The sequence below is a fragment of the Protopterus annectens genome, chromosome 17.part0 (assembly GCF_019279795.1).
Source record: "Protopterus annectens isolate FY-2018-M chromosome 17.part0, PAN1.0, whole genome shotgun sequence".
NCBI lineage: Eukaryota > Metazoa > Chordata > Ceratodontiformes > Protopteridae > Protopterus > Protopterus annectens.
Window position 1 is genome coordinate 801,223,511 of NC_056751.1, and position 26,284 is coordinate 801,249,794.

Sequence of the window (26,284 nt, forward strand, 5' to 3'; positions counted from 1 at the left end):
TTATCAAATTTGGACTAGTTTTATAAGGAGAATTAATAAATTTACTATTAAGATCCTTAACATATGATAATATGCTTTGTAGTATCAACCAATCTGCTGATGGAATGTCATATTTATTCTGAATTTGTTGAATGTCTAATACTACTTGATTCTCTATACAATGTTGCCAACAAGTGAAGTTTTTCCCCTCCCATCTAGTTAAAATAACATTATTAATTTTATTGAAGAAATTATTTGTAGAGCTAAAGGGTATTATCAAGTCTAGCCAAATCTTAATATCTGTGCTAGTATATATAAATCTTCTGAATAAATGAATCCCCATTATTTTTGGCTTTGTCCAGATTTCTTGAGCTAAGTCTGTGCACACTGAGCCGAGTGGAGGAGGGGCATTGACTACAACTCTGATCTGAGATATATAACAATAAGTATCCTGGTTTTTTTTGGCTTATTTATACTGGTTATTGCTTCTAGCAATTTGGGCGGCCATGGTGGTGCAGCAGTTAGCATTGTCGCCTCACAGCAAGAGGTTCTCTGATTCTATTGGGGTCTGCATGTCCTCCCTGTGGCCGCGTGGGTTTCCTACAGGTACTCTGGCTTCCTCCCACATCCCAAAGACATGCTGTAGGTGGATTGGACACTCTAAATTGGCCCTAGATGTGAGTGTGTGCATATGTGTGCCTTCTGTGGAAGGTTGGGTGCCAGGTTGGCAACTTGACACTGTAAAACTTCACTCCCAATCATGAGCGGACAGGTGATCCACTGTGGTGACCCCTAACTAGGAAAAGAAGAAGAAGAAGATTTATATAATTTGTTGGCTTTGTTATATTATATTGAATATTAACAGTCAATATGTGCCACGTCCTAGTATTTTGTTCACTTAATATACAATTTTAACTATTTTATTTTTATTTATAAAAATAATAGTGTGCGATGTTTTCCATGTTGAAGAATAATTAGGATCTATCCAATTAATGATAGTTCTTAATATGGAAGCTTTTATGTATGATTCTAGATCTGGAAGTTTAATTCCACCCATTTCCCAAGATCTAGTATATATGTGTATAGGCTATTCTATTTCTTTTTGGATACTAAAGAAAGTTTAATAGAATTTTATTTATTTATTTCAAGATTTTCTTGTTAGGTACTATAGGAATAGCTTGTGCAATGTAATTAATTTTTGGAAGTATTGTCATTTTTATTATTTGTAATCTGTCTTCAAATCTCAAGAACATTTTATTCCAGCTTACTATTAACATTTTTATTTTATTAACTATGTTGCTATAATTTGTGGCTAACGTAGATTCCAAATTATCACATAGTGTTATTCCTAAATATTTTATTATGGGAATTTGTTTTCCTATCACACAATTTGTAGTTAAGGTAAATTATCTCTTTTTATTCAAATGTATATAATTAGATTTTCCCTTGTTAAATCTAAGGCTGGAAATATGATAAAACTTTTCCACTATTTCATCTAGTTTTTGTACTGATTTCTCTGAGACAGATAACGTGAGTAAAACATCATCAGCAAATAACATAATTTTTGAATTGAGTTGACCATATACATCTATGCCTGATATATTAGAGTTGTGGCGTACTAATGAGGCAAATAATTCAATTCCTAAGGCAAACAGGATGGGAGACATCAGACATCCCTGCTTTGTCCCTTTAGTTATTTCAATAGCCTTTGAGGTAAATGGCCCAAGTTATACATAAGCCAAATTGTTTTTATAAATATTCTTTATTAGCGAAATAAAATTAGTAGGAGATTGAAACAATTCTAAAGCCTTAAAAAGAAAATCCTAGCTCAATGAATCAAAGGCTTTTTCTATATCCAAAGCTACTATTAGAGCTTCTTGGTTGTTTCTGTTTAGAAAATCTATGAGTGTTAGAATTATTTGTATATTGTCATGTGTGTGTCTTTTATAAATGAATCCTGTTTGATCCTCATTTATTATGTGTGTCAATGATTTTTTAATTCTACTAACTAATATAGACATGAAGATTTTATAATCATTGTTAAGTAAAGATATTGGCCTATAAGATTTACATTGTAAAGGGTCTTTAGCTAAAACATTTTTGACTTGCAAAGAAGGCAATCAGTAATGCAGATGGACCTGGATTCATTTAGTAAACAAGACTGGAATGGAACTTAAAGAAACATAGCTTATGACCTTTTGAACTAACAATTTTTAAAATGGCTGTAAACTATCTGAAGTAAACCTTCATAAGCCCTCCTATTACAAATATAAAGGACTCTGTATGGATGCAAAAACTTGAGTTCAAGGGTCACTTTGAAGATACAAGAACAAAAGATAAAATAATATTGGGTGTTCTCTTACTTTTAGCATACAGTCACATAATCAGAAGACTAATGAGGCAATTTTTAATTCTCTAAAGGTCAATATTATGCAAATAAACTTGAAGAACTAAGAGTTCAATGTCTTTTATGGTATTACATTTGAAAATATAATGAAGAACTGAGTTGCATTTTGTCTGTCTGGACCTCATAACAGAGCAAAATCAAATAATTAAATAACTAAATAACTAAGTAAATAAATACTTTGGTTAAATGATTGCATGTTCTCTTACATTTTTATAGAACATCCCCATCCAATGACACTTAAGTTCCACTTACTAGATTAAATGCTCTATGGATGGTAAATTGGTATGCTAAAGACACTGTGCCAATATTTAGTTGGTTGGTTATTTATTTATTTAATTATTTTTGTATTTTTATTTGTTTGCTTGTTAGCTGGTCTAGACCAATTTAATTATTAGTCAAAAAACGTCACTTTTCATTAGTGGCCCAGGGAGAAAAGCTACAAATTACAAGTGTTGAAAAAAGAAAAAAAAAGTATTTTGTCAAAATTACTAAGTGATCTCAAATAACATAGGACAAATAGTAGATCATGGCAAATGTGAAAGAAAAAATATATGCAAGCAACTGTTATTACTTATACTGAAAATGAACATCATGCCCAGTCGGATATTACCCGGTAAACAAACAAACAAACAAACAAACAAAATCAAACACTCAATCAATCAATCAATAAATAAATGTGTTTTCAAAAAGACAGTGAAAGTACAATGAATAACATTATATAAAAGAAAGGGAAAATGTCTAACGTAATGAGAAAGTTAAGAGAAGGGCAGTGGTGCAGAGAAGCTGCAGATAGTTTGGCAGATTTTAAGTGCATTCTGGTTGACAACATGTGACCCAGAATTTAACAAAAGTAGTAAATGATGACCATTTTGAGATGATTGCACTGTGTTCTGCATGTATAGTACAACATTGTAGCATAAACAAAAATAAAATATTTTCTGAACAGTAAATGCTATGTTGTTCACTGTAAATTCAACATAGCAATCATAGTATTCAATATTTTCAAAAAATGCAATGATGTTATTCAATGCATTCATAAAATCTAGACATATTTTATTGTCATTTGTCACTAACTGATTTTCACGCATTAGTAGTTGTATAGGTTAGATATATAATACTGACAGCAGTTCTGTTTAGCTAGACATGAGCACATGTTGTACAATCAGAACCAATTGTTCTCTTTCTGCTATTTTAAATGTTTACAGAGACTTGAACATTATTCCTGTATTATTGAATGGAAAAGAGCACCAGTAATGGATACCTGCAATCTTTATGACTATTGATATTGATGAAGAAGGAGTTAGCCATATGAATCAAATGGGTCTTACCCAAAGGCAAAGGGAAGGGAAATGTTCTAAAAGGTTTCAGTAAAGTAACTGCACTTGTCCACAAGAAATATAAGACTGTAGCTGTTAGAATAAGAAAGGGAAGCTAAGAGGGACATTTCTGCAGAAAGTATCATGACCAGTTTATCTGGGACTTGAGATAGGTCATCCAGCCTAGGATACAACAAATAGGAGTTTGGACTTACTGCATAAAGGGGGTATATACATTTGGCTTTTTAGTTTATATAAGTAATATGGTAAGAAATGTGATTGCCAATACTATATTCCATTTACTAAGACATCTAGCTATATCACCTGGAAATGCAGATATAGGGAAAATTCATGTATTAGAGAAAAAGGATGGAGAGGTTCAGATGCTCCTGCTTAGGTAGTTGATTTCAACTTAGTACAGTGATTAGATGATTAGATGTCAGAAAGAAGTGTGTGTGTGTGTGTGTGTGTGTGTGTGTGTGTGTGTGTGTGTGTGTGTGTGTGTGTGTGTGCGTGTGTGTGTGCGTGTGTGTGTGTGTGTGTGTGTGTGTGTGTGTGTGAGATTACTTTAGTTGTATAGCCCTAACTTGAGCAGTTGGATAACCAGAAAAAGTGTATGAGATAATCGGTTAGAAGACCGGTGACAAGACCAACAACAGAGGTTGGTATACTATGGGAAAGAACATCAGATGTTCTAAGATGATACTGTACTGTGGAACTAAAGTAGGTGGATAGTGGCATTTATATTGAACAGGAAAGGGCAACAACACATGCCCATAACTAATGTCAAAGCATATACAGTCTAGAGTATCTTGGTAGTTGACCAGGAATCGGTGGACTCCATAAAGTAACTCATTTCAATATTTATAGGTAAAATAATTTTGGAAGGGCATGTAGTGTAAAGACCCTGGTGGTAGGAAAAGGAAGGTAGGTCCCTAGAGGAAGTGGTCCATGTTCATGAAAGGCAGAAGCAGTTTAAGTTATATGGGCTGGATTCAATAACACCTACACTAAGTGTACACAATATGTAGTCAATAAAATTCTTATCACATTTTCTGTGCTTTCTAGTCACTCAGAAAGATTACACTAAGTGTACATGTAGTATACACTTTGTGATAACCTTTATGAATCCCTGTCAATATTTAAAGCTGCAAGAATATTAGTAGGAAAACTAAAATTAGGAGGAAGAAGGTGTGAGTTATGTTGGTGTTGTCTGTTCACTAAGAACAGTGTACACGTAGTGTACACTTAGTGTAGGCTTTACTGAATCTGGCCTATGAGTTTTCATAGTGAAAAAAATAATTGAGAGACAGTATATAATATTCTGTGATCCTAGACAGAATGCTAGAAGGAAGTATAAGAGCATGACCAGGACATTAGAAAAGTGAACCTACATCTGAGTTAAACATATGACAGTTCTCGATGTAAGATATCTAACACCAACACAAATTAAAAAGAATGGAGGAAGGAGGACACACATTTCTGGGGAAGGCACAAAGTGGGATAGACAGCATGTATATTTTTATTTATTTTATTTATTTGCCATTTGTTAACCGGGTTAGTCTGGCTGGGCAGATGCTCTTTTTCAGCAGAGACCCAGGGAGAAAAGCTCCAAATACAAAATTAAATTTGTTACAATAAAAATACAGTTATAAGCAAAAACATACAAGGAGAATATGATTCATCTTATACAAGCTTTGAAAAAGGTACACTGACTATCCTAAAAATACATGTATTGAAATGTTGTTCAGTAACAGACTGGAGAAGAGGGAAGGAAGGACTAATATGTAAGCAAATCTTAGGTGCAGAGTAGAGTCTAGTCAGAGAATAGTGGGGAATGGACAAGAGAAATGGATGTTAGCTATAGGTGAGATTTATCTAATACAGTAAATAGGGTTAAGAAAAAGGTGATAGTTAACATAAAAAACACAGAAGAGCGTTGCACCACAAATGTTAAGGCCAAGGTGAAACTTCTAACTATAACTTCACAGTGTAATACGCATAAATGTAAGGACAAAAAACGTTTCACCACAAATGCAAAAAATGCAAAAAATCAAGCTTGATTTTTTTTACATTTTTTGCATTTGTGGTGCAACGTTTTTTGTCCTTACATTTGTGTATATTGCACTGTGAAGTTACAGTAAGAAGTTTCACCTTGGCCTTAGCATTTGTGGTGCAACGCTCTTCTGTGTTTTTTTAGGTTTGCTGCTGTTTGCTGAGCATTCTTTAGTGGAGGTCACTTCTCTTTTTACTAAAGGTGATAGTTACAGACAATAGAAGTAAAATAATACAGGAGAGTATAAGACAGAGTATAAGACATAGGAAATAAAGACAGTGATTGAGAGGCAGAATAAGGCGGAGGAGGAGTTCCTTTAAGTAGGATTTTTACAGGGGCAACTCCAGGAGTTGAGTAGGTATTCCTTTAGGGCCAGTTTGAAATTGAGAGAGTTTTGGTATGATCTGATATAGAGAGGGAGTTTGTTCCAGGAAATAGAGACCATGTGACTATAAAGACTTTTCCTATGGATTTATTAGGTTTGGAAACTTGGAGGTGTTGGTCAGAGCTACAAAGGTCCCGGTTAGGAACATAAGGGGAGATGAGAGTTGCTAGTGAAGGACAGACTAGGGGTTGATGTAGATGGTATGTGTCAGGTGGAGTTGAGGCAGAAGGAGTTGATTATGGAATTCTAGCCAGTGAATTTTTTTTAAGGAGAGGCAGTGGCGAGATTGATAGGGGAGATTCGTGGCAAACCTAGCTATTTTGTTATATATAAGTTCGAGTTTGGTTAATATATATTTTTGGAGGTTAGTAAAGATAGGAGCGGCATATAATAAAGTAGGTAGAAAGTAGGCTTGAGCAATGGATACTTTGGATTCTTGTGTAAGGAATTTTTAACTTCTGTAGAACAAACCTAGGTTCTGGTAGGTCCTTTTGATGCAGTTGTTGATGTGGGTGTCAAATTTTAGTTCGTCATCTATAAGTATACCGAGAAGTTTAGTGTGAGACTCATCCTGAATAGTTGTGTTGTTTAACGAAGAGACCAAGAAGGAAGATTTGAGGTGATGGAGGGGTTTGGAAAGGAAAAGAAGAAGTTTAGTTTTATCGGGGTTAAGTAGGAGTTGGTTAGTTGTGAGTCACCTTTTGACAGATTATAGTGTGTCTTGACTGAAGGTATGTAGGTGGGATAGATTGTCAGAGGCAGAGGTGATGGTAGAGTCATCTGCATATTGTATGAGCCTAGAGTGGGGGCAGGATTGGAAGAGATTATTAGTAAAAATGTTAAATAGTAGGAGACCCAGGGTGGAGCCTTGCGGGATGCCGGTTGAAGGGAAGGAATGGAGAAGTAGCAGACATCCATTTGACAGACTGAGCTCTGTTTGTTAGGTATGAAGAGAACCAGTTATGAATGGAGGTAGAGAGGTTGAAGAAGTAAGTTTGGAGAGCAGGAGGTTATGAGAAATCATGTCAAAAGCCTTAGAGACGTCCAAGAAGAGGGAAGACACTAGTTTGTTTTTATTGAGAGAAGGGGACATGGAGTTAGTAAAGGACAGTAGTGCGGTAGTAGTCCTATGATGAGGGTGAAAGCCATGTTGCATAGGGGTGAGGACATTTTCCTGAATGAGATGTGCAATGAGCTGTTTGTGAATACACTTTTCAAGAATCTTTGAGATAGGGGATAGTATAGCGATAGGCCTGAAATTTGAGGGGTCAGTTGAGTTACCACTTTTATGCAGGGGTATAATATAGGGCTTTTTCCGTATTTGAGGGACAAAGTTTTCTAACTTGTATTATGTTCTAACTTTGCATTATGGGCATATGAATATGTGGCTGGAAGTGATTAACATCTGAGAATAAATCCGTTGCAGGATTCCTCATATATACTAGATGTGACAAATCACAGCAAATAATCCTTCACTTGTGTTAGAGCGAAACGGCCATTGCAAAGACTTATCTCCTGCTTTGGGACTTTTGTCCTTTCCATAATATTATGTGACTATGGAGTTGATATGTAATAGTTCAGGAGTTGGGTTGGCTTGACCCAATATAGGAGCTATAAAAAGCCCCTGCAAAAACAAAAACACAATACTGGTTTTAAAGTACCTGTGATACTTCAAATCTAGCAACTAGTGTTGAGCTTGAAGGAGAGAGCACTTGTGATGTTACAAGCTCTCATAGCAGATGCTATTTTGCAAGAATGTCTGATTCCCCTCTGAGTTCTGTATGTTAGGTACTACAGATGAAAAGAGGAGGTAGTAAAAAGAGAACTGCTGGTTAGCATTTACTTTGGTGCTCAAATTACTCTTCAAAAAGAAATGGAAGAATAAATTAACAGATAACTTAAAACTTTTTTGGTCTCCTTGGACCACATTATTACTGGTCCAGCCCCAATACCTAATGTTCATGCCAGGTCTACCAGCTACTCTCCAGTCTCCCAGAATTTCTACATATTTATTGGGGCCAGTCATGGATCCTGAGAGTGTACTGGGGGCTTGGCTCATCTGTGCATCCATCTGGGGGAAATATTTTTTTGTTTTTTATGACCAATGACCCCATTTCCCCACACTTATACTTGTTGATTACATCCTTGGGCAACACCTACTTTGGACCACACCCCCTTTAGTGACTGTATCAACAAGTGCCGTCCCACCTGGGATGGGCATGCCTATCCCTTCACTGGCACTTTGTCAATCACCTGAACTGCTAATTGGACCCAGGTTGTCCTGGCTGTAGTCAGAGTTTTATCCTGTTATGCCACCAGAACAGCCAATTAACAGATAACTTTGAGAATGTCATGACTCATTCCCTGAAAATTCATGTCCAGATGTGGAACTTACAGGAGACAGCTTATTTTTTGTTGTAACCACCCTAATTACTTCCATTATTTGCATTGCTACATGTTTAAACCCCACAATCTGTGTTCATCCTGTAAACAAGGTATCTTGATTTCTACTCAGCATGCCACTTATCTTGATGTTATTAGATGTGCTTCTCTCATTTCTCAAAATAGAACACAATATCTTATTCCAAATGATCGAGAAAATAATGCAATCATTTCTAAAGGACAGAACTGTTGACCATCTGTAAAGCTGGTGGTCTGCTGTACCTAAGCAGCAGGGATATGCTGCCACAATATCACTTCATAATTAAATTTTATTATGTATCCATAGCAGCAGAATGTGAGGCTTCAAGGTAGTACATTGGTGAAGAGTTGGTCATTTTTGTGATTAGAACTGCATTTTAAAATAGTAAATATATAAAACGTCTCTTCACCCTTCATTAATGCTTAGACAAAAGGACAAGAAGTAAGGTGAAGCCACCTCATGATGTCAATACATAGGTTCATAGGCTCATCGGAGTTTACTAGGCTAATGACCACAAGGGTCTTTTTAAGCCTAGCCATGCATCCCAAATCTCTGACAAGTTCTGATACCCTTGATAAGTATAAGCATGGGCCTGGGAGATGAACCATTTACAGGTTACGTGTTTGCATCAGAGACATAGGTGCCAAAATAAGGATGAATTTCCAGTTTCTCATCCAATTCTCCAAGTTGCACTTGAATTGGATTAGGGAGGAACTCTGCTTCACATAGATGGGGAGCCTGTTCCATTGAGGAGGAAGTCTATGCAATATATACCCATCTCTCCAGCAGGTCCTATTTATATCACAAGCAAGGTTTAAGTCTTTAGAACTGGTAATTTTGTTTTGTGGATCTGCAGGAGGTCCATCAGAGAGGTTTCTGACAATGCCCTGTATGCCAGGCATAGATTTCCCCTCAAAAGCCCGTAGGAGACAGAATACAGGGATAAGGTCTTGAGGCAGTCTGCACAGGACATATTACTTATGCCCTATATTCTTTTAGTGAGGAACCTCTATGGGCATTCCAGTTGTTGGATATCCCTGGTTAGGTACATACTAAAGGGGACATTGTACTCAATGATAGGTCTGATGAATGCTAAATACAATGGAAAAATGACTTCCTTGGACTTAGATGCCATACCTTTGTTTATGAATTGTGCAACATAGAATGTTTTCCTCACCACTATAGACATGTGATGATCAAAGGCTAGATTACTATCTATGCGTGTCCATAAGTCCCTGACTGCTGGGTCAACTCTGAGTGGTGTGTTGTCAATATGATAGTTACCAGGGATAGATGACTTCACAAAGGATACTATTATGCATTTCTTGGCATTTAGTTTTAGTCCATGACTCTGACACCAGTTGTTTTTCTATGTCACCCCCTCCTGCAGAATATTTGTGTCAGTGTGAGATTCAATGACAGCTCTAAATTTGCAATCATCTGTAAATTTGTTCAGCCAGAGACCATTGACATTGGCCTTGACTTCTGAGAAATAAAGTCTGAAAAGGAGCTGTCCAAGGACTGATCCCTGAAGGACTACACTAGTGACTGGCCTCTTTGTAGAGGTGGACTCCCCAATTCTAACTTCCTGGGTCCTGTCTGTGAGCCATTTGGCTATCCACTGGGTGAGATATGGGTTTGTACCTAACCTCTTGAGTTTGTCAATAATGCCCGAGTGGGGTATTGTGTCAAATGCCTTGGCCAGGTCAAGGTAGGCAGTGTGAATAATTTTGTCTTCATCCATTGCTTTGGTGACCTTCTCAAAGAAGTACACCAGGTTGAGTAGGCATGACCTGTTCTTGACAAAACCAAACTGGGCTGGGTCCAGTGTCTGGAGGTTTACTTTATTTCTATTGCTCATCTCCATCATAAATTGTTCCATGGCTTTACATTTAAGACTAGTTAGACTTTTGGGTCTGTAGTTTCCAGGGTCTGTAGATGGTCCACCTTTGTGCAGAGGGATGACTGATGCCTTTCTCCATTCATGAGGCATGAAGCCTTTATGGAGGCTACAGTTAAATAGTGATTACAGAGGCCCTGATAGGTCATATTTCATGCTATTTAGAAGGCATCCTGAGATATTGTCTAGGCCCATTGATGCAGTGTTCTTGGTCTTAGAGAAAGCATTAAGGACTTGTTCCTTAGTGATAGTAGGGGGAGTTATATATTTGATGATATTTCCTGAGGGAAGGTTGAGGGGGAGAGAGAGAGAGGAGTAAAGTTGCAGATGAATTTATCAGCCATGAGGTTTGCTATGTCTTCTGACTCAGTATAGGTGGCTCCATTTATAATGAGCTTTGCACACAATTGTATATTGCCCTTGAGGTTATGGACATAGCTAAAGAATGTTTTGTGGTTGATCTTGGTCTGGGAGGCCTGACTTACCTCAAATTTGGAATTGGTAGACTTTATTTGTCCTCTGAGTTGTTTATTTAGTTTGATGAGAGTGCTTTTATCTTGCTGGGTGCTGCACCTCCTAATTTCTGCCATGATTTTCTTCCTCCTGTTATACATCTGATTGATTTTCTGATTCCACCAGGGTGGCTTGTTTTTTGAATTAGTTCTGTACTTATTCCTGGTGGGTACAGCTGCCTCTATGCAGCTATTAACGTGCTTGTACAGGGTTTCTGTGAACAGTTCTGTATAGGCAGCAGTGTTCTCAGGGTTTATAGGGTCTTGAAATTTTGCCAGGTTCTCCCTTAATAGCAGGAGGTTAGCCTTAGAATAGTTCCTGAATATTCCCACTTTAGCTGGTGGTCCAGGTTTTATTTTTAGTTCAAAGGAGACCATTTTGTGGTCTGACCTTACCAGGGAAGATTTTGCAGTAGGGGTTGTGCAGCACTGTCCCATATTAGTGAAGACTAGTTCCAGTATGGTTGCACCCCTGGTTTGGTGTATTGACTATCTGGTCCAGGGAGATAGATTAGCACTAGGCTAACTGCCCTTGTGGGCCATTTTAAGCCTAGCCAATTACTCTATGTGAAAATCAAACCTTGCATCTTGTGTCTATAAGGTAAACACCTTAACCATTATGCCAACCTCCCACCTATTATGCCAGCCTCCCACCTGATGCATTATATATGACCTTCAGATGTATGCCCAAACAACCAAAAGTATCATATGATACACTCATTTCAGCAATTATAAAAGAAAATAGCAAAATACTTGACTTTTTAAGTCGGTCATACATCCAATGTACAAATATGGCCACAGTGTGAAAAACCATAATAAAATAGCATTGCATTTACTGATTTCCTTTTCCTTGTTTGGTACATGATCTTTAAGTTCATAAATAGTGTTATATTTGAAAGAGATTTAGACTAAATTAACAAAGAATTAAATTAAATTTTGAATTTTATAGCTTATACTAAGATGTATCATTTCATTGTGGCTCCATCGTTATACATAGAGAATATATCAGTGCAAAGCATCTTCTGTAATTTATATTTTGTATCCTGTTAGTGAATAGTTCTAGAATGCATTAGGCCCAGTTTTATTTTCAAGCTGTCACATTTTTACACAAAATAACACGATCATTTACTGGTCACATTTTATTATCCATAGATTCTTGCTTGAAGCTAGTGCTCCTAAACACTTTTACATGCTATCTACAAATCTAAAATTTCCTCTGCTGCCTCCCTAGAGATAGTGTTGTCATATTTTGGATTTTTATGAGGTTGTATTTAAGGTATATACAGTTTTGTGTACAGGACTTTGATGATTATCAGACAGTTTCTCCTGCAGGTCTGTTAATGTAATAAGACTTTTAAAAATGCAAACTTCCATATGTCATGTATGACATGAAGCACTACCCATACTCTTTGCATGTTTTCAGTTAAAATTGTTATGACATATGGTAAACATCAAACAAGTATAGTCATGCACACAAATAACATGAACAGCACGTCTTATTTCTTTCCCGATGTTAAGGACATGGGACAAGCACAAGTGATAGATTTCTAAAGCACCGTCTAAGATTTGAGCTCATACCATGCAATAATTTGTAAGTCAGTTTTATTTATTTATTTAACATTTGTTAACCAGGAAAGTCTGACTTGGAACAAGCCAATTTTCAGTGGAGGCCTGAAGAGAAACGCTCCAGACACACGTCTTTGCAATGTGGGAGGAAACTGGAGCACCTGGAGGAAACCCATATGAACACAGGGAGGACATGCAGACTCTGGAGAGAAGGCACCCCAGCCGAGAATTGAACCTTGAGAATCTCTTGCTTTGAGGAGACAACGTTACCGCTGCACCACTGCGCCGTTCAAATCCAGTTGATTTACACAATATTAAGTATGAACATTTTGCATATCTTAAGACAATGATTAATAAGCAATTAACAAAGAATTTATAGTAATACATTCTCCATAGAAGTAACACATTTTTATCTTTCTCTCAATATTTTGCATGATGTTCTTTAATAATTGTATTTACAAAAATATGAAAATATGAATGAGATACTTATACTGAATGGTAAACAATAGTTACAATGCACTATACAAAAAGAGACTGACATTTAGCCTCTCATTAATTAGTAAAACTATTGAACATTCCATTAAAGGAGAAAACAATATGAATAGAAAACATAATGTAAATGGCACATATTTTACATAAACAATAGTGAATACATATCTAAAATTAGTTTGCACCAAACAGAAAATGAGATGGACTCTACAAACTCACAGACAAGCAATGGTACTTTAATTCCAGGTCATATTATGGTATAACCTCTACCTGTACTTTACCTGAGATTTGTTATTATCCCCACAGTTATTAACTTGCAAATAATGTAAATATGGATCACACTATAGTAACTCCACCAGTACTTTACCGTACAAGATCTGATAACAGTGAAACAGAATACCAGACCAATATAGAAGTAGCACATTAAAAACTAAAAAGATGTGCTAAGTAGAACACTGGTCCGGAATGAAATTGTAGGTCCTACCGGTAACTTAAATTATAATAATAAATCATGAAATTATGAAACTAAATAAATGATAATGACAGCCAACTAGCTACCATAATCTCTTGTATTATGGCAGAGGTTAACATGGGAAAAGAAGGAAAAGGTATTCCATAAATAATACAGTAACAAATGAGTTACTTGTCTTGTATAACTTAATGTTAAATGTTACAACCAATGGGTCTATATTATAAGACCGAACGTTCACAACCGTGAACACCTAAACAGCGACACATAAACGCTGAACTCCGAAAATAGCGAAGGATGTAAACATCAAAATCCAGAAAACTGAACGCATTTCCAAAAACAACAATGCCATACAGGTAAGGAAAACCTACAAAAACAAACTTCATTAAACACACTTTTGCAGGGGGGCAAGTCCCCTTGCACCCCCCCCACTTAAATATACCAACTCCGAGATCGCACTACAGTGGGGAAAAGGATATAGTTCCTCTTTCCCACCATCACCCTGCTGGTCACGGAAATATGTTCGGCGTTCTAGATTTTGATGTTTACATCCTTCTCTGTTTTTGGAGTTCGACGTTTCTGTGTTGCTGTTTAGCTGTTTATGGTTGTGAATGTTCGGTCTTATAATATAGACCCCAACCAATATATAGAAGCCTGGGTGATTTTATCACAGTTAACAGTTTCATCATAGCCTGACCTAAAATTAACTAATATATCTAATTTATTAATAAAACCTTTACAGAATAAAATTAATTAGAGATACCAGTAAGAGTGAAAGGGAAGGTCTACAAGAGGGTAGTGAGACCAGCTATGTTATATGGGTTGGAGTCAGTGGCATTGACAAAAAGGCAGGAGTCAGAGCTGGATGTGGCAGAGTTAAAGATGTTAAGATTTGCACTGGGTGTGATGAGGGTAGACAGGATTAGGAATAAGTATATTAGAGGGTCAGTCCAGGTTGTACGGTTTGGAGACAAAGCCAGAGAGGCGATATTGAATTGGTTTGGACATGTGCTGAGGAGGGATGCTGGGTATATTGGGAAAAGGATGCTAAGGATGGAGATGCCAGGTAAGAAGAAAAGAGGAAGGCCTAAGATAAGATTTATGGTTGTGGTGAGAGAGGACATGCAGGTGGTTGGTGTGACAAAGCAAGATGCAGAGGACAGAAAGAAATGGAAACAGATGATCTGCTGTGGTGACCCCTAATGGGAACAGCTGAAAGAAAAAGATGAAGAAGAAATACATAATTATGCAGGCAGGTGCAAACAATTCTATGTATATTCACTTAACTCATATGAAAAATTCACTTTTAGAATTTTTGTAAAATCTTGAAACAAACAAACTCAGTCAGGGTTACCAAAATAATTCTATCTTTAAGACAGAATGATAAGATCTATACAAAAACAGTGAAATTTAGACTTGGTAGCTGCGGCTATGTACAGTTCACTCTAGTAGGCATATTCCATATGGTGAGGATTGTATTCACAATTTTGTGATTCTTATAAATGATGGTCTACATCTGAATCATCACATGCAGGATTTGTTAGTGCTAAAAAAACTAATCCAAATAATCATTTATAAGAAACACACAAATAAGAGGAATAGCATTTCAAAAGGTAAAAGATCTAATGGTACTTTGAAGATCTATTAATGCAATATTAAGAGCATTAGTAACAAACACTGTGAATTAGCTAGCTTAATGATAAAAGAAAATTATACAATAGTGGTAACTGCAGGGGAAATATGGGACTCCAAAGAAGTTATATTTCCAGGATATAATACATTGGAATGTTTCAAAGAAAAATTAAAGAGGTGGAAAAGACTTAGTATTATGTGTAAATTTGTCCACTTGATCTTAATGAGTAATGAATTAGAAAGGATTGATTGGCAATATGAAATTGTGTATAATAACTAACTATGTGATTCATTCAATGACTTCTGCTAAACATCGTGGCTTTCTATTAGACATAGATAAAGAATTGAACTCGAATAATGTTTCGGTTGTTGTCTTCATCTACTTCATTAATGACTGTATAGATCTAATGGCATTATCAGACTTTGAACAATAATTTTTAAATATTACAACTTTTCATGGCTTAGCTAACTATTCAGATCCTATGTCAATGGACACTAATCTATCAATATTACTGCAACCAGTTCAAACAGTTTAATTGTGAATGTTTACATTATTCCATTGTTGGGCACTTCAGATGATAATTCATTTGTGTTTGAAATACAAAGACAAATTACACAGACATGACATGAAAAAAAATAAAACTATTGTAATATAAACTATGAAACTAATGAAGCTAACTCTGGACAACACATATTGGTCTAGGGAATGTGAGTTGAAAGGAGCAGATGATGGATATTCTACACTGGAAAATATACTACAAAAAACAATTGAATCTATTACAAAAGAATATCTATCTGGTTTGAAGCATATAAAGTTCCTGCATTGTTGGAGTAATAGTTTCAAAAGATTATACAAAAAGAAGAAAATAACATTTAAAATTTAAAGGGAATTTTGAAAACTTATGAATAAAGTAAAACTAAAGAAACTAGAGAAAGCAAAACAAAATAATAGAATGATTTAAGTGTGAGATGTAACTAATGGCATAACACAAATATTATAAATACATAAATTCAGTGACTAAATCAAAACAAATGGCAAATTCATTAATGATTTATAGCAATATGACACTCTGTCCTAAGACAATGAATGATGAACTCAATAATTTTATGAATGAATGTCAACAGAAAGTATTGGATAAAGAAACTTGTCTCCAAATTATAGCTGAATCTAATACAAAGTGATGAAATTAATTAGACCAAATGGTTCCATGATACCAGATCAGATACCTGCCATACTATTATTAAAAGCAAGTGACGCACTGAACCCAACACTATATATGATCTTTGACAACCTACTGCAGAATGAAACCATCCATACTACATGGAAGAGTTCTAACTAACATGCAATCACAAGAAAGTTAGCTTGCAAGGAATTAACAATTAATCAGTCTTACAGTGATATTTTGGAAATGCTATGAATGATGTATTATGAATATACTTAGTACTAACCACACAAATAGAGTATGCACTGATATAAACCAACATGGACTGTTCAAGGTGGAGGTCTACTTTAAAAAAACTTGGTAGAATTTTATGACCTTATAACTATGGGAATGGATCCATGGTTAATTATTGGAGTGATATTTTGGATCTTGCCAAGACATTTGATTCTGTACTTCATGTTACAATGTTTAGCATCCTAACTACTAACAAACTAAATCTCTGTATTTTTCATTGGCTCGGTGCCTGGCTAGGAGACATAAGACTAAAAAGTAGTTATACAAGGAATTAGTTCAGAAAAATTCCCTGTCCAACCTAGGGTACTACAAGGATGAGTTATGGAACCTACATCTTTTAATTTATTTTTGCAGCTATTCCAAGAAATAACACGTATTGGAAAAGTAAATATGCAAATGACTGAAAAATAGGTTTTACTATGAACTCTGAAGGAGATTTGGATATGCTGAATAAGTACTTATAGAAAATTGCAAGTAGAGTTACAAATACATAACAGTTTAGTACAGGTAAATGCAAATTAGAGTTGTTTGGAAGGTGAATTTTCCATAAACTTGTCATTCTTCAAGATGACATATTCTAATACAATATATGATTTTATCAGTTTTGCATAAATCCCCTGCTAATAACAAGTTATCAAACATTTATAGGGCAATTAAATGTGATTTAGATACACATTCAGATAATTATTGGAAATATTTTTCTTTAATTAATAATAATCCCCCTTCTGAGAAAGACAAATTTAATATTTTACAATCAACAAGTATGACTACTTCTTCTTTAAAATGGAAATTATTCCCATGGAGATTTTTAAATAGATCATTTGTCACTCCTCATAATATAAGTATATTTTCTAAAAATAATATAACATGTTGGAGATATAATATTGAATTGAATGCTGACTGGTCTCATATGTTTTATAATTGCATATATTTAAGAACATTTTGGGATGATATCAATAATTTGTTGCAAACAATTTTTACTGATAATTTCTTTATATCTAAATCACTTGTTTTATTTAATACTCCTGTTCCTGATTGTGTAAAAGAGAATAAGTACCCTTTGGATTGGTCTATACTATCTATAGCTAGAAAAACAATCACTAAGAATTGGAAATCTAGTACAGCACCTACATTTTTGGAATTTAAAAATATAATCCTTGAAACGTGTAATTTGGAAATGTTAACTATTAAATCTAGATCATCTAGGAATACTACATTATATAATTCATGGAATATCATCTATGAACTTCTAGAAAAATAGTTTATTAATTTATGTAGGTAAACCAGGAGAAGGAAGCCAACAAACTACTGAAACACAAAAACCAAGTCAGCAGCACCAAGACCCACCACAGGAAGTATCAGGAATCCGAAAAGTATAAAATAAAACAATTTATTGAAGCGCTTTTTGTTGCTTGTAATGTGGCAACTTCTTCAGAAAAGATACACAGTTTCAAACAGTAGTTTATAAGTAATTGAGACATGACATGTGATGACCACACCTCCAGTAAGTCAAGTTCTTAGAGAAACATTTGCTAAAAAAACACGTGTTCATAAAACCTAAATACAAAAGCTGCAAGTTTGTTAGATTAAAAGTGTCATCAAAACTGTTATAAATAGTTATACAGAAGGCATTAAACTGTTAGACAAACAATAACAAAGTTAGACTAAACGGAATAATCAACCGAGTATATCTCTCTAAAATATTGCAGAGCTAAAATTAATAAAATTATATTCAAGCAAAGTACCAGTTACCATCTCAAACTTCTTAGTTTCAAAAGACAGGCAATGTTACAAGCATCATTTAAACCTGGTACAACAAATGCACTCAGAACTTGACTTACTGGAGGTGTGATCATCACATGACATGCCTCAATTACTTATAAACTACTGTTTGAAACTGTGTATCTTTTCTGAAGAAGTTGCCACATTACAAGCAATGAAAAGCACTTCAATAAATTGTTTTATTTTATACTTTCCGGATTCCTGATACTTCCTGTGGGGGGTCTTGGTGCTGCTGACTTGGTTTTTGTGTTTCAGTTATTAATTTATGTAAACAAATGATTTTTATTAATCCTACAGCTACATTAAGAAATTTTTTTTTTGCATGATGAACGTCGTTGTACATAGTTTAGTTAAATTGGTTTATATATTAGAAAGTTTGTTTTTTTAATTTCTTGTTTGTTAACTTTAAAGAAAAAATGTTATAATTTCATGGAAATATTTGTTCATTTTAATAATTATTTAATAAAATTCTTTGAAAAAAAAAAAAGATGACATATTCAAGGAGGTATAGATTTAGGAATTAAATTAGCTCAAAACATGCAATTGAAAAATATATAACATAAACAGCACCAAAAGTAAAGTTATAAAAAACAAGGTATGATGATGATGAAGAATATATCATTAAGGGATGAGGAAAATAAGATAAACCTGTAGAAATCAATTATATACCCTGTTATGGGATATAATAACACCTTTTGTTCTTACCCAATTAACCATCTAAAAAAAACAAAAAAAAAAAAAACAAAACAAAATAAAAATGTAATCTGTCCAGTAGATATTCGCTAAAAGAAATCCATCAGTGAGGGAACTGAGCTATCTGGAAAGATGTATGCATCTTAAATTATTCAGAGCACGACACAGGTATTTCAGTGGTAAACAGATTTTAGCATAAATAATAATAATTTAAGAATGAATTAATATGAGAATAACTGAATTTAGAAATATACTCTATTCCAATAGCTTAACACACAAGCATAAGAATATCAAATTCAGTATATCACTTATAGCTAAATTAAGAGGATCTTATGAGACATGGCTAATTTCATAGATGTAGAATAAAAAAATTTAGGTTTTGTAAAACAGAATTGGAAACAGTTGCACATCTTGTTGCTGGTTATGATATACTAATGGCAGAAAGACTGTATACTGAAAGACATAATAAAACCAGCAAAGCAGACAGGCTCAGGATATCCAGAAAGAACCAAGTATTCCAATACCTGTGATGTCTTCTTAACGCAAAGTTTATTGAAATAGTAATGAAACAGCGTTTTCGCTACCAGCAAATGTAGTAGCTTCTTCAGAGAACAAAGTGTAATAAACAGTGCAAATTACAAGTATAAATACAAAAGTTTGGCGCCAATATGCAATGATAGAAAACAAAAGTTAAATGGTTAAGAAACACATCACTTCCCTTCTTACTAAGCCAAAAGTAAGATAACATTATGTAATGAAAGGTAGGGAAGTGACCTAACAGTCTAAAAAAATCTTTTTGCAACATTGTTTGGGATAGTAACAATTCGAATAGTGCATGTAACTGGCAGGTATGCCTTTGTGAATATAAAACTACGGTGTAAAAAATGCACTAAAGGGAGTGCAATATAAAAATACAAGCCAGAAAAAAATATTCACGAAGTGTAACATCAAGAAAATGCATTAAAAATACTAACCTTAAGATGAAAGAAACAATGTTAGTCACTTGTTAAATAAATGTAATACATAAAAGTAAGTCAATTAATATATTAAAAACATATATATGAGAAAGTCTATTGTGTTTAAAATCTGTTATCTTAAAAAGTAATATAAACACTAAACTCATAAACACTATCTGATAAATAAACTAACGAAATAAAGAGAATATATTATTATATACAATAAATAAAGCATGCTGGGTATGTGTTTATCTTAAATAGCTTTTAAGTTTAAGAACACAAGAAATGTTGCAGTTTTCATTTAGTCTAGGTGGATGGAATGCATTAAGTTTTATCTGCCATTCCAGTTCCTTGGTTTCCAAGACAATGGGTATAGGGCCACCCTTAATGTTGTGTGGAATGTGATCAATAGCAATAAAGCGAAACTTATGACCAGTGTGGTAAGCAATATGTTTCACCAGAGCGTTGTCATTTTTACATTTCTTAATAGCGTACATATGTTGGTAAATTCTTTCTTTAAATTTACGATCTGTTTTACCAACATAGTATGCAGGGCAGCTGTCACAGGTGGCTAAATAAACAATGGACTTCATCTCACAGTTTATTTTATGATGAATACTGTATTTTTTACCATTTAACTGGAAGGAGTTGCCTGTCCTAAGACAGCTGCACCAGTTGCAATGTCCACACATGAAAGTCCCTTTTTGCTTTGAAAACATGTCAGCATTCTTATTCCTCTCCAACAAAGCCTTCAAATTTTTTCCTCTCCTATAAACTATAAATGGCTGGTCTCCCAGTTTCTCTAATAAGAAACTGTTATTCGTAATGAAATGCCAATTTTTGAAAATAATAGAACAGACTTGTTTAGAGTCTGTGCTATATGTTGTAATGAAACTGGATGAGTACTTTTGAGTCTCCACGTGGGTTTGCAACAAAGGAGTAGTTGGACCTGATTGTAATGTCACATTAAAAGAAGAGGGGAGAACAATAAGCCCTCTGTTGTTATTATCCAAAAGGGGTTTGTAAAACCCCCCTGTTCTCTTGTTCCTAACTTCTAGTGTTAGCTCGTGGATTAATGACACTGGGTAGTCACGGCTACTAAACATGTCAGACAGTAGTTGACATTCAATGTCAAAGTAGGCTTCAGTACTGCACATCTTGGCTGCTCTAATGAGCTGTCCTTTGACTATTGATCTTTTCTGCTTGAACGGGTGCTGGCTAGAGAAGTGGAGAAATGAGTTACAGTAGGTTGGTTTCCTGTAAATGGAGGAAGACAGGGAACCATCCAACATATTTTTCTCAAGCCTAACATCCAAGTAGTCAATGGAGGATGTTGAAAAGTGATATGTAAACTTAAAAAATGAAGTGGTGTTGTTCATGTATTCAATCAAGAGCAGGGCGTCCTGCTCTGTACCCCTGAAAATAATGAAGATATCATCAAGGTATCTAGTGTAGTAAGTTAACTGGTGTATGTAGTTAGAGTTGTCAAGAATAAATTTTTTCTCCCAGTAGGCAACAAACATGTTAGCCACAGAAGTGCCACAGGGTGAACCCATAGCAATGCCTTGTGTTTGCAAGAAGTATTGCTTTTCAAACGTGAAAAAATTAGATGTTAAAATGATCTCTAAGAGCTCCGTCACTGTGTCAATCTCATTTTTAGGGGCTCCTAAGTTGGTCAAAATATTGGCTATCCATTCTGTAGCCTCCAAGTGTGGTATAGAGGTGTAGAGGTCTACCACATCTATGGTGAGAAAATTACAAGAAGAGTCCAAGTTAAGCTTATTAATGTCAGACAAAAAGGACCATGAGTCCTTGCAGATACCAGGAATTAGTTGGAGGTACCTGGACAGAATGCTGTCCACTAGGCGTGCACAGGGGTGAGTCATAGAGGACCTGCCATCTATGAGAGCTCTCATGGGTGGATTGTAAAGGTCCTTGTGGATTTTGGGGATTCCAAAAATAATAGGGGTCTTTGGTAATGTGATGTCAATAAAGTGATAGGTGTCACTATTAATTTTACCTGAGAGAAATAAATCTCTAAAGTACCCCCTATTTCTGGAATAGGCTGTGTTCATTTCATTAAGAGAAGAAGTTTTATAAGCTGGAATATCCAGAATGTTCAACATCCTTTCAGTGTAATTCTTGTTGTCAAAAATGACCAGCCCACCCCCTTTGTCTGGTTTAAGGACTCTAACTGGTAAATTACAAAGTTCCCTCAAAAGTAGTTGTTGCCCCTTAGAAATGTTGGATTTCTGTTGCCCGGAAAAAGATTTGTAGTTCGTGTCAAGGTATCTCAAATCAAATTCACAAGCTCTTTCAAAAAGAGACAATTCAGGGTGTAGTGGAGGATTGTATACACTCAGTAATTTCAGATTACAAAACTCTTGTTGCATTGGAGCAGAAAATAGTAAGCCCAAATTAAGTTTACGTGTTAAACATTTTAGATCAATTATAGTGTCAGTTAAACTGAAATGGCAACTGGGTACAAAGGTGTTGCCAAAAGCCAGTAAATCAATTAGTTCTTGTTCAATAGAAAAGCTGGAAAAGTTGTAAATGTTAAAGTCTCCCTTTGTATTAACTAGAATGTTAGGAACTGTGTTGTGCCCCACGGTGGTGTCGCTGTCCAAGTTTGAGGTCAATGGTTGTTCCAACGTCCATTCCTGTAAGCCTGTTGACGGTTGTTGTTGCGTTGTCCTAAAAAAACCTTTGTTAATATTGTTGTTACCACAGTCATATTGACCTTCCCCCTGATGTTGGGGGGCATTGTTGAAGTTGTTATAGTAGTTATTCCTGTTAGCCCTTATTCTATTGCTCCGGCGGGGGCCTTGGCCTATATCCGAATCAGGTTGTTCCTGGATAGTATCCATATGTTGATCTTGATTATGGCCAGGGTCATTTACCCTTTCAGGAGGTGGATGATCAGTAATTAAAGGCTCAGCATGTGATGAGGGAGTAACTAGTTTAACATAAGCTCTATTTTGTTGATAAACTAGTCTGTCCCTACTAAGTTTTTTAGCTTTGTTTGCTTTTAACTTGGACAACAATGCGTCTATGCTGTTAAAAATACGAGCATAGTCGTATTTATATCTTGTAAAGTCCAAGTCCACCTTAATCAAGTTGTCCAGGTCATTAATTTCTGATGTAAGAGTAGAAATATATAATGAATAGTGCTTGATCATTAAATTTAGGAGTTGGAACCCCTGTTGGTCAAACAGAGTTCTTAAGTCAGATAGGAAAGCAACATCAGTTAAGAAACCCGTAGGTGCAAAAGTGCTCCGCAGTCCTTTAGGAATAATTTTGTCTTGTAAACACTGTTTAAAATAACAGACTTCAAGCTGTAATTTACATAGTTTTAATAGTTTAGCATCAAATAACTTAAGTTTGCTCACCAAGGAGTCCATAGTTGCAGCAGAATCAGCTGTTTGTGGTGCCGGTGGTTCCTGTGAACCATGCTGAGAGAATGTAAAAGAATCCAAGTCTATGATCCACTCATGAAGTGATGGAACCCCAATAAGCACAGAGTTCGAGTTGTTACTAGTAGCATTGCCAACTCCCAAAGCGCCTTGTACAGGCTGTGAAGGTAAACTAGGGCTTCCAGCGGTGAAATTAGAAATAATGCGCTGACCCGCTGGGATCGAAGCAGAGCCCAAAATGTTAGAAGGAATATTTTGCATAGTGGCGCTGCCGTTGTTTCCGTCTGCAGTTTTAAGATCAAGATTGTCCAGACGTGAATTTAACATGTCCAGCCGTTGTGTGATAACGGCAAAAAGAGAAGTCATGTCAATGTTAACCCCAGACCCTTCTGGGTTAGTTAGCCCAAAAATGTTAGGGCTGACTGGACTTTCCGGTGATCCTGTAGCCATGGAACGAAAACAAACAAACTAGATACCAGGAAGAAAAAAACAGCAAAGCAGACAGGCTCAGGATATCCAGAAAGAACCAAGTATTCCAATACCTGTGATGTCTTCTTAACACAAAGTTTATTGAAATAGTAATGAAACAACGTTTTCGCTACCAGCAAATGTAGTAGCTTCTTCAGAGAACAAAGTGTAATAAACAGTGCAAATTACAAGTATAAATACAAAAGTTTGGCGCCAATATGCAATGATAGAAAACAAAAGTTAAATGGTTAAGAAACACATCACGTCCCTTCTTACTAAGCCAAAAGTAAGATAACATTATGTAATGAAAGGTAGGGAAGTGACCTAACAGTCTAAAAAAATCTTTTTGCAACATTGTTTGGGATAGTAACAATTCGAATAGTGCATGTAACTGGCAGGTATGCCTTTGTGAATATAAAATTACGGTGTAAAAAAATGCACTAAAGGGAGTGCACTATAAAAATACAAGCCAGAAAAAAATATTCACGTACACAAATATTGCGTTAAAAATACTAACCTTAAGATGAAAGAAACAATGTAAATCACTTGTTAAATAAATGTAATACATAAAAGTAAGTCAATTAATATATTACAAACATATATATGAGAAAGTCTATTGTATTTAAAATCTGTTATCTTAAAAAGTAATATAAACACTAAACTCATAAACACTATCTGATAAATAAACTAATGAAATAAAGAGAGTATATTATTATATACAATAAATAAAGCATGCTGGGTATGTGTTTATCTTAAATAGCTTTTAAGTTTAAGAACACAAGAAATGTTGCAGTTTTCATTTAGTCCAGGTGGATGGAATGCATTAAGTTTTATCTGCCATTCCAGTTCCTTGGTTTCCAAGACAATGGGTATAGGGCCACCCCTAAAAGACATAATAATGTTGCAAGAGTGTTGCACTGGAGATTGTGCAAGCATTATAATACTGAAGTAACTGAAAAGCACTGTAAACATGAACTACATACTATCATAATAAAAGATGAAGTTTATATTACATGGGATCACCCATTACTAACAGTTCAAAAAAAAAGGTGTGAGAAAGCCAGATATAGTAGTCCATGAAAAGAAGACAAAAGTAGCATTGATACATTAAATTGCTACACCCAGTAACTTCAGTGTCCTAAATACAGAAAGATACAAAGTCATAAAACACTAGGATTTGCAGGTAGAAACAAAGGTGATGTGGAAGAAGAATGCCCATATAGTTTAAATTCTAGTAGGAGCAACAGGTCTTATGAAAAAGAATTTACAATTGTACTTCAATATGTTACCAGTACATGTAACTCTGTATGAACTGCAGAAGTCCTTACTGGGCCCACTGTGGGAGCTGCGAAGACCACTTCTAACTGACATCAAAGATTAAAGCAATACTAATTTTATGAACTTTAATCATACTTTGACTTAGAAATGGGGTCCATTCCTGTTTTGGTATTAGGAACCCAGAATACTTGGAGAAATTAAAAAGTGGAATGAAATTCCATAACAGATACACATTTCCAAGAACTTGGAATCATTCAAGAAAAATGTGGACACTTGAGTAGGCAAAAGAGAATTTGATCCTAGTCTTAGGGATCAGTGTTTATTAATGGCCTTCAGGGCTAAACACCGGACTCTAAACCTATAAAACTTATTTAAGGAGAGTAACTACAAATGATATCAAGATGTGACATGGAGACAGACAGCAAATGTAAATGTGACACAGAAGGTACATGGGCATTAACAATTTTATATAAGTTTTACAGAGCTAAATTGTTTATGATTTATAAAGCAAGAAACTGAAAGGTGTGAAACTAGCTCAGCCTTTCGTATCAACAGATTGATAACAATTGGTTTATGCATCACAATGTGATTATAGTGCCTAGTAATATTTCTAACACTTTTGTATGACGTGGGGCTTTTTTAGGCAATTTAAAGCAATTTTTTTTATTTTATTCTTTCGAAAGACAATGGTCAAAGTTATGTCCAGTGGGAATATATCTGAGAAAGTACACTGAAGGCAGGAAAGGAAACAAAGATTCCTGACACCCTCAGCAAGTTTCCTAAAGGTAAAAAAGATTAATGCCAGTCTACTGTGAGACTGTTTACTTTCTCCACATGATACAAATTGAAATGTTTGTTGACAAAAATGACTAAAACAGAGAAAGTGCAAGAAAGGGAACATGGCTTGCTTAAGTCATTACTGTAGCTGTTAGCCTGGAGTTACAGTATCATTTTAATAATTCAGTATGTATTCTGGGTACAGTATAAAGGTGCAGCAGTAAGTCATTCTTCAGCATGCTTGGTTCTCCATTTGGGTTTCCAGTTGTGTTACCTTCTGTATAGAGTTAGGATATCCTTCCTTGTTAACATGAGCTTCTGTTGAAT

At 35.2% G+C, this 26,284-nt stretch overlaps 1 protein-coding gene across 1 annotated transcript in view; it reads right to left on the reverse strand.

The window, feature by feature from the left end:
• The window catches only part of LOC122791526 (extracellular calcium-sensing receptor-like), a 198,556-nt gene that overhangs the window by 61,597 nt on the left and 110,675 nt on the right, over positions 1-26,284 (reverse strand). The window lies entirely within an intron of this gene.